At 46.6% G+C, this 13,330-nt stretch overlaps 1 protein-coding gene across 4 annotated transcripts in view; it reads left to right on the top strand.

The window, feature by feature from the left end:
* FIRRM (FIGNL1 interacting regulator of recombination and mitosis) overlaps nucleotides 1–13,330 on the top strand; it is a 926,412-nt gene that overhangs the window by 519,272 nt on the left and 393,810 nt on the right. The window lies entirely within an intron of this gene.

Here is a 13,330-nt window from a genome sequence, read left to right as displayed (position 1 = left end):
TGGTTTCCTTGTTGTTACTTCGTCAATTGATCTTCAGTCTTCAGTCTTTCAGCTTGCTACGAACTCCAGCCACAGTCAGCCACTAAACAACATGCAGTAAGATACTTTCTCCAGGTGTTTCTTCATGACTCAGCCTGTGCATTTAATTACCAGCATTCAGCATTGTGCATTAAATTTGTCACTTAATATAACAACTTGTTGTGTTAGAGTCGAATCATGCTTGGGTCTTGCTTGGCTTTATGAACGTGTGCTTCCACAGAGACTGTGTGCTTTTTATTTGCTCTTCATCATATACCGGAGTTTCGTTTGCTTCATCTGATTTCATTATTATCATTACCGTTTATAGCAACCTTCAAGTCAATCACCATTTCTCATTTGTTATCAGTGACTTTTTGAATATTCATTTCATCGGATTAAGTTACTATTATTATTCCTGTCATCAGTTGTACCAGTTACAATTCATGTATCATTCCTGCCGTTACTGACTTCCAAGTCAATCATCATTTGTTTCCAATTATCAGTTTGCCAGTTTGTTCAGTTGTTGTAATATCCCTCTGTGCAAATAAATAACAGGCGCACATGCGCAGGACTATTCTTCAGCCTCCTCGTTTCATCTACCACACCTACACTGACCGGGGACAGACAAATCTACAGACCTGACAATTTCCTTCTCTCAAAGTATGTCCGTCTCCTCGGGCACAGTTTCTAGATGGAGTATGGTAGAAGGGGCATAGAGGGAGGAGCCAGCCCACACTATTAAACTCTTAAAGTGCCCAAGGGACCTGTCTATACCCCATGGTACTAATGTGGACCCCATCATCCTCTACGGACTACGAGAAAAGGATTTACCGGTAGGTAATTAAAATCCTATTTCTCTAACGTCCTAGTGGATGCTGGGGACTCCGTCAGGACCATGGGGATTAGCGGCTCCGCAGGAGACAGGGCACAAAAAGTAAGCTTTTAGGATCACATGGTGTGTACTGGCTCCTCCCCCTATGACCCTCCTCCAAGCCTCAGTTAGGTTTTTGTGCCCGTCCGAGCAGGGTGCAATCTAGGTGGCTCTCTTAAAGAGTTGCTTAGAAAAAGTTTTTAGGTTCTTTATTTTCAGTGAGTCCTGCTGGCAACAGGCTCACTGCTACGAGGGACTTAGGGGAGAGAAGTGAACTCACCTGCGTGCAGGATGGATTGGCTTCTTAGGCTACTGGACACCATTAGCTCCAGAGGGAGTTGGAACACAGGTCTCGCCCTGGGGTTCGTCCCGGAGCCGCGCCGCCGACCCCCCTTGCAGATGCTGAAGATTGAAGAGGTCCGGAACCAGGCGGCAGAAGACTTTCAGTCTTCATCAGGTAGCGCACAGCACTGCAGCTGTGCGCCATTGTTGTCAGCACACTTCACACAGCGGTCACGGAGGGTGCAGGGCGCGGGGGGGGGCGCCCTGGGCAGCAATGTATAATACCTGTATGGCGAAAAATACATCACATATAGCCCTTGAGGCTATATGGATGTATTTAACCCCTGCCAGATATCACAAACTCCGGAGAAGAAGCCCGCCGAAAAGGGGGCGGGGCCTATTCTCCTCAGCACACAGCGCCATTTTCCCTCACAGAAATGCTGGTGGGAAGGCTCCCATGCTCTCCCCTGCACTGCACTACAGAAACAGGGTTAAAACAGAGAGGGGGGGCACTGATTTGGCGATATGAATATATATTAAATGCTATAAGGGAGGAACACTTATATAAAGGTTGTCCCTGTATAATTATAGCGTTTTGGTGTGTGCTGGCAAACTCTCCCTCTGTCTCCCCAAAGGGCTAGTGGGTCCTGTCCTCTATCAGAGCATTCCCTATGTGTGTGCTGTATGTCGGTACGTGTGTGTCGACATGTATGAGGAAAATGTTGGTGAGGAGGCGGAGCAAATTGCCTGTAATGGTGATGTCACTCTCTAGGGAGTCGACACCGGAATGGATGGCTTATTTATGGAATTACGTGATAATGTCAACACGCTGCAAGCCGGTTGACAACATGAGACGGCCGGCGATCAAATTAGTACCTGTCCAGGCGTCTCAAACACCGTCAGGGGCTGTAAAACGCCCATTTACCTCAGTCGGTCGACACAAACCCAGACACGGACACTGATTTCAGTGTCGACGGTGAAGAAACAAACGTATTTTCCTTTAGGGCCACACGTTAAGGGCAATGAAGGAGGTGTTACATATTTCTGATACTACAAGTACCACAAAAAAGGGTATTATGTGGGATGTGAAAAAACTACCTGTAGTTTTTCCTGAATCAGATAAATCAAATGAAGTGTGTGATGATGCGTGGGTTTCCCCCGATAGAAAATTATTGGCGGTATACCCTTTCCCGCCAGAAGTTAGGGCGCGTTGGGAAACACCCCTTAGGGTGGATAAGGCGCTCACATGCTTATCAGAACAAGTGGCGGTACCATCTACAGATAGGGCCGTACTTAAGGAGCCAGCTGATAGGAGGCTGGAAAATATCCTAAAAAGTATACACACACATGCTGGTGTTATACTGCGACCAGCGATCGCCTCAGCCTGGATGTGCAGAGCTGAGGTGGCTTGGTCGGATTCCCTGACTAAAAATATTGATACCCTTGACAGGGACAGTATTTTATTGACTATAGAGCATTTAAAGGATGCATTTCTATATATGCGAGATGCGCAGAGGGATATTTGCACTCTGGCATCAAGAGTAAATGCGATGTCCATATCTGCAAGAAGATGTTTATGGACACGACAGTGGTCAGGTGATGCAGATTCCAAACGGCACAAAGATGTATTGCCGTATAAAGGGGAGGAGTTATTTGGGGTCGGTCCATGGGACCTGGTGGCCACGGCAACTGCTGGAAAATCCACCGTTTTTTACCCTAAGTCACATCTCTGCAGGAAAAGACACCGTCTTTTCAGCCTCAGTCCTTTCGTCCCTATAAGAGTCATATCTGCCCAGGGATAGAGGAAAGGGAAGAAGACTGCAGCAGGCAGCCCATTCCCAGGAACAGAAGCCCTCCACCGCTTCTAACAAGTTCTCAGCATGACGCTAGGACCGTACAGGACCCCTGGATCCTACAAGTAGTATCCAAGGGGTACAGATTGGAATGTCGAGACGTTTCCCCCTCGCAGGTTCCTGTAGTCTGCTGTACCAATGTCTCCCTCCGACAGGGAGGCAGTATTGAAAACAATTCACAAGCTGTATTCCCAGCAGGTGATAATAAAATTACAACAGGGAAAGGGGTATTATTCCACACTATATTGTGGTACTGAAGCCAGAAGGCTAGGTGAGACCTATTCTAAATCTGAAATATTTGAACACTTACAAAGGTTCAAATCCAGATGGAGTCACTCAGAGCAGTGATAGCGAACCGGGAAGAAGGGGACTATATGGTGTCCCGGGACATCAGGGATGCTTACCTCCATGTTCCAAAAATTTGCCTTTCTCACCAAGGGTATCTCAGGTTCGTGGTACAGAACTGTCACTATCAGTTTCAGACGATGCCGTTGGATTGTCCAAGGCACCCCGGGTCCTTACCAAGGTAATGACCGAAATGAGGATTCGTCTTCAAAGAAAATGGACGACCTCCTGATAAGAACAAGGTCCAGAGAACAGTTGGAGGTCGGAGTAGCACTATCTCAAGTAGTTCTACAACAACGCGGGTGGATTCTAAATATTCCAAAACCGCAGTTGTTCCGACGACACGTCTGCTGGTCCTAGGGATGATTCTGGACACAGTCCAGAAAAAGGTGTTTCTCCCAGAGGAGAAAGCCAGGGAGTTATCCGAGCTAATCGGGATCCTCCTAAAACCAGGAAAAGTGTCAGTGCATCATTGCACAAGAGTCCTGGTAAAAATGGTGGCTTATTACGAAGCGATTCCATTCGGCAGATTTCACGCAAGAACTCTTCAGTGGGATCTGCTGGACAAATGGTCCGGATCGCATCTTTAGATGCATCAGCGGATAACCCTATATCCAAGGACAAGGGTGTCTCTCCTGTGGTGATTACAGAGTGCTCATCTTCTAGAGGGCCGTAGATTCGGCATTCAGGATTGGATGCTGGTAACCACGGAGGCCAGCCTGAGAGGCTGGGGAGCAGTCACACAGGGAAAAAATTTCCAGGGAGTGTGATCAAGTCTGGAGAATTCTCTCCACATAAATATACTGGAGCTAAGAGCAAATTTATAATGCTCTAACCTTAGCAAGACCTCTGCTTCAAGGTCAGCCGGTATTGATCCAGTGGGATAACATCACGGCAGTCGCCCACGTAAACAGAAAGGGCGGCACAAGAAGCAGGAGGGCAGTGGCAAAACTGCAAGGATTTTTCGCTAGGCGGAAAATCATGTGATAGCACTGTCAACAGTGTTCATTCCGGGAGTGGACGACTGGGAAGCAGACTTCCTCAGCAGGCACGACCTCCACCCGGGAGAGTGGGAACTTCATAGGGAAGTTTTCCGCATGATTGTGAACCGTTGGGAAAGACCAAAGGTGGACATGATGGCGTCCCGCCCGAACAAAAAACGGGACAGGTATTGCGCCAGGTCACGAGACCTTCAGGCGATAGCTGTGGATGTCCTGGTAACACCGTGGGTGTAACAGTCGGTGTATGTGTTCCCTCCTCTGCTTCTCATAACCAAGGTATTGAGAATTATAAGACGTAGAGGAGTAAGAACTATACTCGTGGCTCCGGATTGGCCAAGAGGGACTTGGTACCCGGAACTTCAAGAGATGCTCATAGAGGACTAATGGCCTCAGGAGCTAAGAAGGGACTTGCTTCAGCAAGCACCATGTCTGTTCCAAGACTTACCGCGGCTGCGTTTGACGGCATGGCGGTTGAACGCCGGATTCTAAGGGAAAAGACATTCCGGAAGAGGTCATACCTACCCTGGTCAAAGCCAGGAAGGAGGTGACCGCACAACGTTATCACCACATGTGGTGAAAATATGTTGCGTGGGTGAGGCCAGGAAGGCCCCACGAAGAAATTTCAACTAGGTCGATTTCTGCACTTCCTGAAAACAGGAGTGTCTATGAGCCTCAAATTGGGGTCCATTAAGGTTCAAGTTTCGGCCCTGTCGATTTTCTTCCAGAAAGAATTGGCTTCAGTTCCTGAAGTCCAGACATTTGTCAAGGGAGTATTGCATATACAGCCCCTTTTGTGCCTCCAGTGGCACCGTGGGATCTCAAAGTAGTGTTGGGATTCCTCAAATCATATTGGTTTGAACCGCTCAAATCTGTCGATTTGAAATATCTCACATGGAAAGTGACCATGCTGTTGGCCCTGGCCTCGGCCAGGCGATTGTCAGAATTGGCGGCTTTGTCTTACAAAAGCCCATATTTGATTTTCCATTCGGACGGGGCAGAACTGGGACTCGTCCCCAGTTTCTTCCTAAGGTGGTGTCAGCGTTTCACCTGAAACAACCTATTGTGGTGCCTGCGGCTACTAGGGACTTGGAGGACTCCAAGTTGCTAGACGTTGTCAGGGCCCTGAAAATATATATATATATATATATATATATATATATATATATATAATTCCAGGACGGCTGGAGTCAGAAAGTCTGACTTGCTGTTTATATTGTATGCACCCAAAAAGCTGGGTGCTCCTGCTTCTAAGCAGACTATTGCTCGTTGGATTTGTAGTACAATTCAACTTGCACATTCTGTGGCAGGCCTGCCACAGCCAAAATCTGTAAATGCCCATTCCACAAGGAAGGTGGGCTCATCTTGGGCGGCTGCCCGAGGGGTCTCGGCTTTACAACTTTGCCGAGCAGCTACGTGGTCAGGCGGGAACACGTTTGTAAAATTCTACAAATTTGATACCCTGGCTGAGGAGGACCTGGAGTTCTCTCATTCGGTGCTGCAGAGTCATCCGCACTCTCCCGCCCGTTTGGGAGCTTTGGTATAATCCCCATGGTCCTGACGGAGTCCCCAGCATCCACTAGGACGTTAGAGAAAATAAGATTTTACTTACCGATAAATCTATTTCTCATAGTCTGTAGTGGATGCTGGGCGCCCATCCCAAGTGCGGATTGTCTGCATTACTTGTACATAATTATTGTTACAAAAATCGGGTTATTATTGTTGTGGGCCATCTTTTCAGAGGCTCCTTCGTTGTTATCATACTGTTAACTGGGTTCAAATCACAGGTTGTACGGTGTGATTGGTGTGGCTGGTATGAGTCTTACCCGGGATTCAAGATCCTTCCTTATTGTGTACGCTTGTCCGGGCACAGTACCTAACTGAGGCTTGGAGGAGGGTCATAGGGGGAGGAGCCAGTACACACCATGTGATCCTAAAAGCTTACTTTTTGTGCCCTGTCTCCTGCGGAGCCGCTAATCCCCATGGTCCTGACGGAGTCCCCAGCATCCACTACGGACTATGAGAAATAGATTTATCGGTAAGTAAAATCTTATTTTTCCAGCACCAAGGCTGTATCTCCCAATTGTGTGTGCTCTGTTGGTGCAAACATCTCGAATAAACATTTTATAACAGAAGCTTTAAATTCGACTTGTTTAGATTCTGCAAACATCAGAATGACACAAAACAATTATAATACCTTTTATTCAGTGCAGACTACAGTAAAGCAAAATCATTTTATAATAAATCGCAGAACTCAGTCTTTATTTGTGGGGGTGGGGGGGCTTATTTCTTAGGGGTAAATATAATAGCCATCGGTGAGTTTCTAGTGAGTCTGCCTGATGTTTTAAAGTGGCAATCATTTACAAGGAAAAAACTGTTTGTTATGGCCTTATGATTAATGTTTGAAAACATCAGTCAGACCCGAAGGGATTTTGCTGATGCATACAATTCACAGGCATTCACATTTGCCCCTTCGTGTCTGATATGTTTAGTTATATGAATTTCCAATAATTTATATGGCAAACCGTTTCATTATGATTTTACAATTAAACTGTGCTAATGAGGAAAGATATTTATAAAATTTCAACATATAAAAAATGTATAATTAGAATGGTAGAGAGATTCTATTGCATATTTAAAAATACATTTTTGGTTCAACATGTGCCATGATTTTAAAGTCCCAGTGGGAGGAGTATCCCGTTGCTCCATCTACATGTTACAGTCATCATTGCATATATACTGCAAATATAAATTAACCTTTTTTCTGTTTTTAGATTCTGACCTTAAGCCAACATATGCCATAAAGATATTACTTGTGTACATATGAATACTTTGTACTGAACGGTCATTGTTTTTTTTTTTATCTTGTTATAAAGAATTAACATATTGCTTTTTGGGGAAAGGCAAAGGGTCGGATTCTGAGGTGGGAGTAAAACAGAAAAGAGCAAGTAAAGGTCCCGATACACCTGCAATGGATTGTTGCAATTTCCCTACCCCCAATGCCTGGGATGTTCAGGATCAGCAAATCGGGGAATTTTAACATGTAGAATTTCCTTGATGGAACGCCAATCATTGATGGCCACTAAACTACATTTTTGATTGGCTGCCTGATGTATGGGGTCCTAAACTGTGTACGTTTGCAAAATTATGTTTCACAGCAGGTGGACAGGTGTAAAATACTCGGATATAGATTTGAGAGGGGTGTGTCCAAACTTAAATCTAAATTGCAGTGTAAGAATAAAGCTGTCCAGCGTTTGTGGGCTTCATGCAAAAGCAGCAAGTACTGTATTTACCCTGCATGCAAAAATAAATGTATTTGCATACCTTGCATTACAACATGGTTTGGTGCACAGTTGCGTGCTTTTTTATTTTTATTTTTTTTATTTACTCCCACCTTAGGATCAGGGCCAAAATGTTTTTCCATAATGTTCCCTACTTGTTGGGCTGATTTACCATAATTCTTTTGATAGAAACATGCATTATATAATAAAAGGCAGAATAAGTTAGTAACATTTTCTGTTACGTCCTAGAGGATACTGTGGTTCCATTTAGTGCCATGGGCTATAGACAGGTCCACTATGAGCCATCGGCACTTTAAGAATTTGATAGTGTAGGCTGGCTCCTCCCTCTATGCCCCTCCTACCAGACTGTTTAGAAAATGTGCCCGGAGGAGCCGGTCACGCTTATGGAAGCTCCTGAAGAGTTTTCTGCATTTATTTTAAAGGGTTAATGGTCCCGTTCCCCGCTGACAGGACACTGAGCTCCTGAGGGAACTATTCGCAAGCCCCACCACGGCGAGCGTACATTCCCGCAGCATGCCGCCACCCCTAATAGAGCCAGAAGAGTGGTGAGTACTAAGCCGGCCATTATGGCAGCATGAGGGTATGGAGCATGAGGGTACGGAGACGCGCGGCTTCTAACCGGGGCGGAAAGCGTATCCAGACATAGTACACAGCTGCATCTCAGTACACTGTACACAGTACCCACACTGGCAAAAACAGCTTTAAAGCGGTTTTCTCTCCATTTTAAGCACCAGATTACCTCAGCCAGTATAAAAAAGTGGGAAGACCGCGCGCCTTCACCATGAGCGGATCCAGCAGCTCATCAGCGCCATTTTCCCTCTGCAGTGAACACAGACGCTGACTGACAGGGACGCGCAGCTCCTCCGGAGAGACTCCAGATTACCTTAGCAGTACCAGGGGGTCATAGCAGGGGTGGAGCGATTATTAGTGGACTTAGTCTGCGACCCGGCTAAGCTTGGCATTAGCGATAAGGGCGCGGTGGGGGCTAATTCCAAATAACTGTGTCTCCCTGAAGAGATCTTTTTGGTTAATTGTGCGTAATCTTTTCCTGTGTGTGTGTGCTGTCACATTTACATTTTGTCTGGCCAAGAGTGTGTTTCTTGTACAGCGGAGTGTTCCTCTTCACCAAGGGGCTCATTACTGAGTACTCAGGGCAGTGCACCTTCCCAGAATAGCGGGGCTGAACCGGAGTGGGTTAATTCCATTAATGGAATGTTCTCCCAAAATTTCTACGAAATTATCCCACAATGAGAAAGAGATGCAATACTTAAGACAGACTGTGGATGAGTTTATGAATAGAGACTCAGTCCCCAAACCAGCGTCTCAATCCCCTCCCATTTGTCCGCAAAAACGATCTCTTGCCCATATCCTGCAGTCTGACTGACGCTGACGGGTCAGACATGGAGGTGGATTTGGAGGGGGGGGGGGGATGCTACTCTGTCACAGGGAATAGAGGCTCTTATAGAGGCTATCAGAGATGTTCTGCAACTTCCTGATAAGGTGTCAGAGGAGTGTGAGGAATCTTATTTTAATGTAAAAAAGAAGTCCTCAGTCACTTTTCATGTGTCAAAGGAATTGAATACCCCGTTTGAAGAACCGTGGGTTAATCCTGATAAGAAATTTAAAATCCCTAAAAGGTTGCTCTCATCTTTTCCTTTTTCTCTGGAGAATAGGAATAAACGGGAAAATCCACCGATAGTGGACGCATCAGTCTTTAGGCTGTCACGAAAAATTGTATTGCCTGTCCCTGGTGCAGACTCCTTAAAAGACACAGCTGATCGTAAAATTGAGACTACACTCAAATCATTGTACACAGCTGCTTGGGTGGCCCAGAGACCCACTATTGCATGTGAGTGGATCACAAAAGCCATTGCTAAATTGTCAGGTAACCTAATTGAGGGCTTAGATTCCTTGTCTAGAGGGGATGTTGTTTTACTCCTGCAGCAATATACTGGACTCTGCGAACTTTATGATGAAAGCCATAAAAGAGATAGGTGTGCTTAATGCATACACCACCACTATGGCAGTGTCAGCACGCATGGGCTTGTGGCTACGCCAGTTGACTGCTGATGCGGACTCCAGGAAAGGCTTGGAAGGCCTACCGTACACAGGAGAGGCCTTGTTTGGAGATGAACTAGACAAATGGATCTCCAAAGCTAAGTCGATGCATCTTCCTTCTGCAACTCCCCCCGCCAGGAAAACTCTTTCAGCTTCAAATTTACAGTTTAAGGGCAAATCCAGAGGTGCTTCTATGGCCTCCAGAGGCGCAAAAGGTTAACCACGCAATACAGCAACTGCAGGTGCTCAGGAACAGAGCTCAGGCTCTGCTTCCTCAAAGCCTTCAGCATGACGGTGGACCGCGATGCCTGGAGGGCTGTCGGGTGGGAGCCCGACTAAAATTCTTCAGTCACATCTGGTCAAGTTCGTGCCAGGATCCCTGGGTCATAGATCTTATTTCCCAGGGCTACAGACTGGAGTTCCAAGACCTCCCACCTCACAGATTCTTCAAATCAGGCTTACCAGTTTCACAAGAGGCAAGTATAACTTTACAGCATGCCATCCAAAATCTGGTACAGACTCAAGTCATTGTTCCAGTTCTACCTCAGCTGCACAACAAGGAGTACTATTCCAACTTGTTTGTAGCACCGAAACCGGACGGTTCGGTAAGACCGATTCTGAACCTCAAGTCCTTGAATCCGTTCTTAAGAGTGTTCAAGTTCATGATGGAGTCTCTGAGAGCGGTGATCTTAGGTCTGGAGGAAGTGGAATTCCTAGTGTCTCTTGATATCAAGGATGCGTACCTTCGCATTCCGATCTGGCTACCTCATCAGGCTTATCTATGGTTTGCACTGCAGGACTGTCACTACCAGTTCCAGGCCCTGCCATTTGGTCTCTCCACGGCACCAAGGATATTCACCAAAGTGATGGCAGAGATGATGTTTATACTCCGCAAACAAGGAGTGAATATAATTCCGTACCTGGACTATCTTCTGATTAAAGGCGCTGTCGAGGGAGAGGTTGCTGGACAGCATTGGTCTCTTAACCAAACTTCTCCAGGATCACGGGTGGATTCTGAACCTTCCAAAATCTCACCTAGAGCCAACACGGAGGCTCCCACTACTGGGAATGAAACTGGACATGGAGTCGCAGAAAGTGTTCCTTCTGTTGGAAAAGGAATTCGTAATCCATTCGATGGTTTTTTTTTGGATGTCCTGAAGCCGACACGGATATCGGTGCATCTATGCATTTGCCTTCTGAGGAACATAGTGGCCTCTTACAAGGCACTTCAATACGGAAGGTTTCACGCAAGACCCTTCCAGCTCGATCTATTGGACAAATGGTCCGAATCGCATCCTCACATGCAGCAGAGGATCCGTCTGTCTCCAAAAGCCAGGATCTCCCTTCTGTGGTGGCTACAGATTTCTCACCTCGTCGAAGGTTCGGAATTTAGGACTGGATTCTGGTAAGCACGGACGCAAGCCTCAGAGATTATTGGGGAGCAGTCACCCAGGGGGTGCAGTTTCAAGGAAGATTGTCAAGTCAGGAAGTCATCCTTCCAATCAACATTCTGGAACTCAGGGCCATATACAACGCACTTCTGCAGGCCTCATACCTTCTTCAAGATTTGGCCGTTCAGGTCCCGTCGGACAATGTGACAGCAGTGTCAAGAATTCTCCTCTGAGCAGAAAAAAACGCTGTGGCGCTGTCAGCGGTCTTCGTACCTGGAGTTGACAACTGGGAAGCAGACTTCGTCAGCAGACACGTCCTGCACCTGGGGGAGTTGGGCCTTCACCCAGTAGTGTTCAAGTGCTTAACTTGTTGATGGGGATATCCACAAATCGACATGATGGCCTCGCATCTCAACAAGAAGCTTAAGCGGTATTGTTCCAGGTCGAGAGACCCACAGGCAGTGGTGGTAGACGCTCTGACGACTCCATGGGTCTATCAGATGGTGTACGCGTTTCCTCCACTTCCTCTGATCCCAAGAATTCTAAAAAGAATTAAATGGGAAAAGGTTCAAGCAATGCTCATTGCTCCGGACAGGCCAAGGAGGGCCAGGTACGCAGACCTTCTGGAGATGCTCCTCGAAGATCCGTGGCCTCTACCTCTTCGCAAGGATCTTCTGCAACAGGGCCCGTTCATCTGTTAGGACTTACCACGGCTACGTTTGACGGCATGGAAGCTGAACAGCTGATTCTAGCCAGAAGAGTTATCCCGACTATGATCCAAGCCAGGAAGGGGGTAACGTCTAAACATTACCACCGTATTTGGAAGAAATATGTCTCTTGGTGTGAGAGCAGAAATTATTCTGCAGTGGAATTTCATCTTGGAAGTTTCCTGCTTTTTCTGCAGGCAGGTGTGGATGTGGACCTACGTCTGGTCTTCATAAAAGTCCAGATTTCGGCCTTGTCCATCTTCTTTCAAAAACAATTGGCTTCTCTCCCTGAGGTCCAGACGTTCTTGAAAGGTGTTCTGCACATACAACCTCCCTTTGTGCCTCCCACGGCACCTTGGGATCTCAATTTGGTGCTACAGTTCCTCCAATCGGACTGGTTTGAACCGTTACAGGAGGTGGACGTAAAATATCTTACGTGGAAGACCATCACACCGTTGGCCTTGGCTTCAGCAAGATGTGTGTCGGAGCTGGGGGCTTTGTCTCACAAAAGCGCCTATTTAATTTTCCATGAAGACAGAGCTGAATTCAGAACTCATCAGCAATTTCTTCCTAAAGTGGTGTCTGTGTTTCACATCAACCAACCTATTGTGGTTCTGGTTGTCACCGACACCTCTGCTACTTCAAAGTCTTTGGATGTTGTGAGGGCTTTTGAAGGTATACATAAAGAGGACAGTTCGTCAGAGGAAATACGACTCGCTGTTAGTTCTCTATGATCCCAATAAAATTGGGTGTCCTGTTTCAAAGCAGACAATTGCAGGCTGGATCAGGCTCACTATCCAGCATGCTTATTCCATGGCAGGTTTGCCGGTTCCAAAATCTGTACAGGCCCACTCTGCTATGTCGGTGGGTTCTTCCTGGGCAGCTGCCTGGGGTGTCTAGGCTTTACAGCTCTGCCGAGCGTCTACTTGGTCTTGTTCGAACACGTTTGCTAAGTTATACAAGTTTGATACTTTGACCTCTGAGGACCTAAAGTTTGTTCAATCAATTCTGCAGGAACCTCAGCACTCTCCCACCCGGTTTGGGAGTTCTGGTACATCCCCATGGTACTAAATGGAACCTCAGTATCCTCTAGGACAGGCCTGGCCAACCTGTGGCTCTCCAGATGTTGTGAAACTACACATCTCAGCATGCCCTACCACAGTTTTAACATTCCCTAATAGGAAAACCGTGGCAAGGCATGATGGGACTTGTAGTATTACAACAGCTGGAGAGCCACAGGTTGGCCAGGCCTGCTCTAGGACGTAACAGAAAATAAGATTTTAATTACCTACCAGTAAATCCTTTTCTCGTAGTCCGTAGAGGATACTGGGCGCCCTCCCAGGGCTTCGTTCTTCCTGCACTGTTACTTGGTTAAGTTTTGTTGGTTAAGCTGTTGCTGTTCCTGTTTAAAGTGGGGTTAGCATAGCTTTCCTCTGGTTTGCGCGTGCTGGTTCGGAATCTCACCACTATACTTTATATCCTTGTCTCAAAGTATGCCTGCCTCC

The sequence above is a fragment of the Pseudophryne corroboree genome, chromosome 9 (assembly GCF_028390025.1).
Source record: "Pseudophryne corroboree isolate aPseCor3 chromosome 9, aPseCor3.hap2, whole genome shotgun sequence".
In the NCBI taxonomy this organism is placed as follows: Eukaryota; Metazoa; Chordata; class Amphibia; order Anura; family Myobatrachidae; genus Pseudophryne; species Pseudophryne corroboree.
The sequence above is the reverse complement of the archived record's forward strand: the minus strand, read 5'-3'. Positions and strand labels throughout refer to the sequence as shown.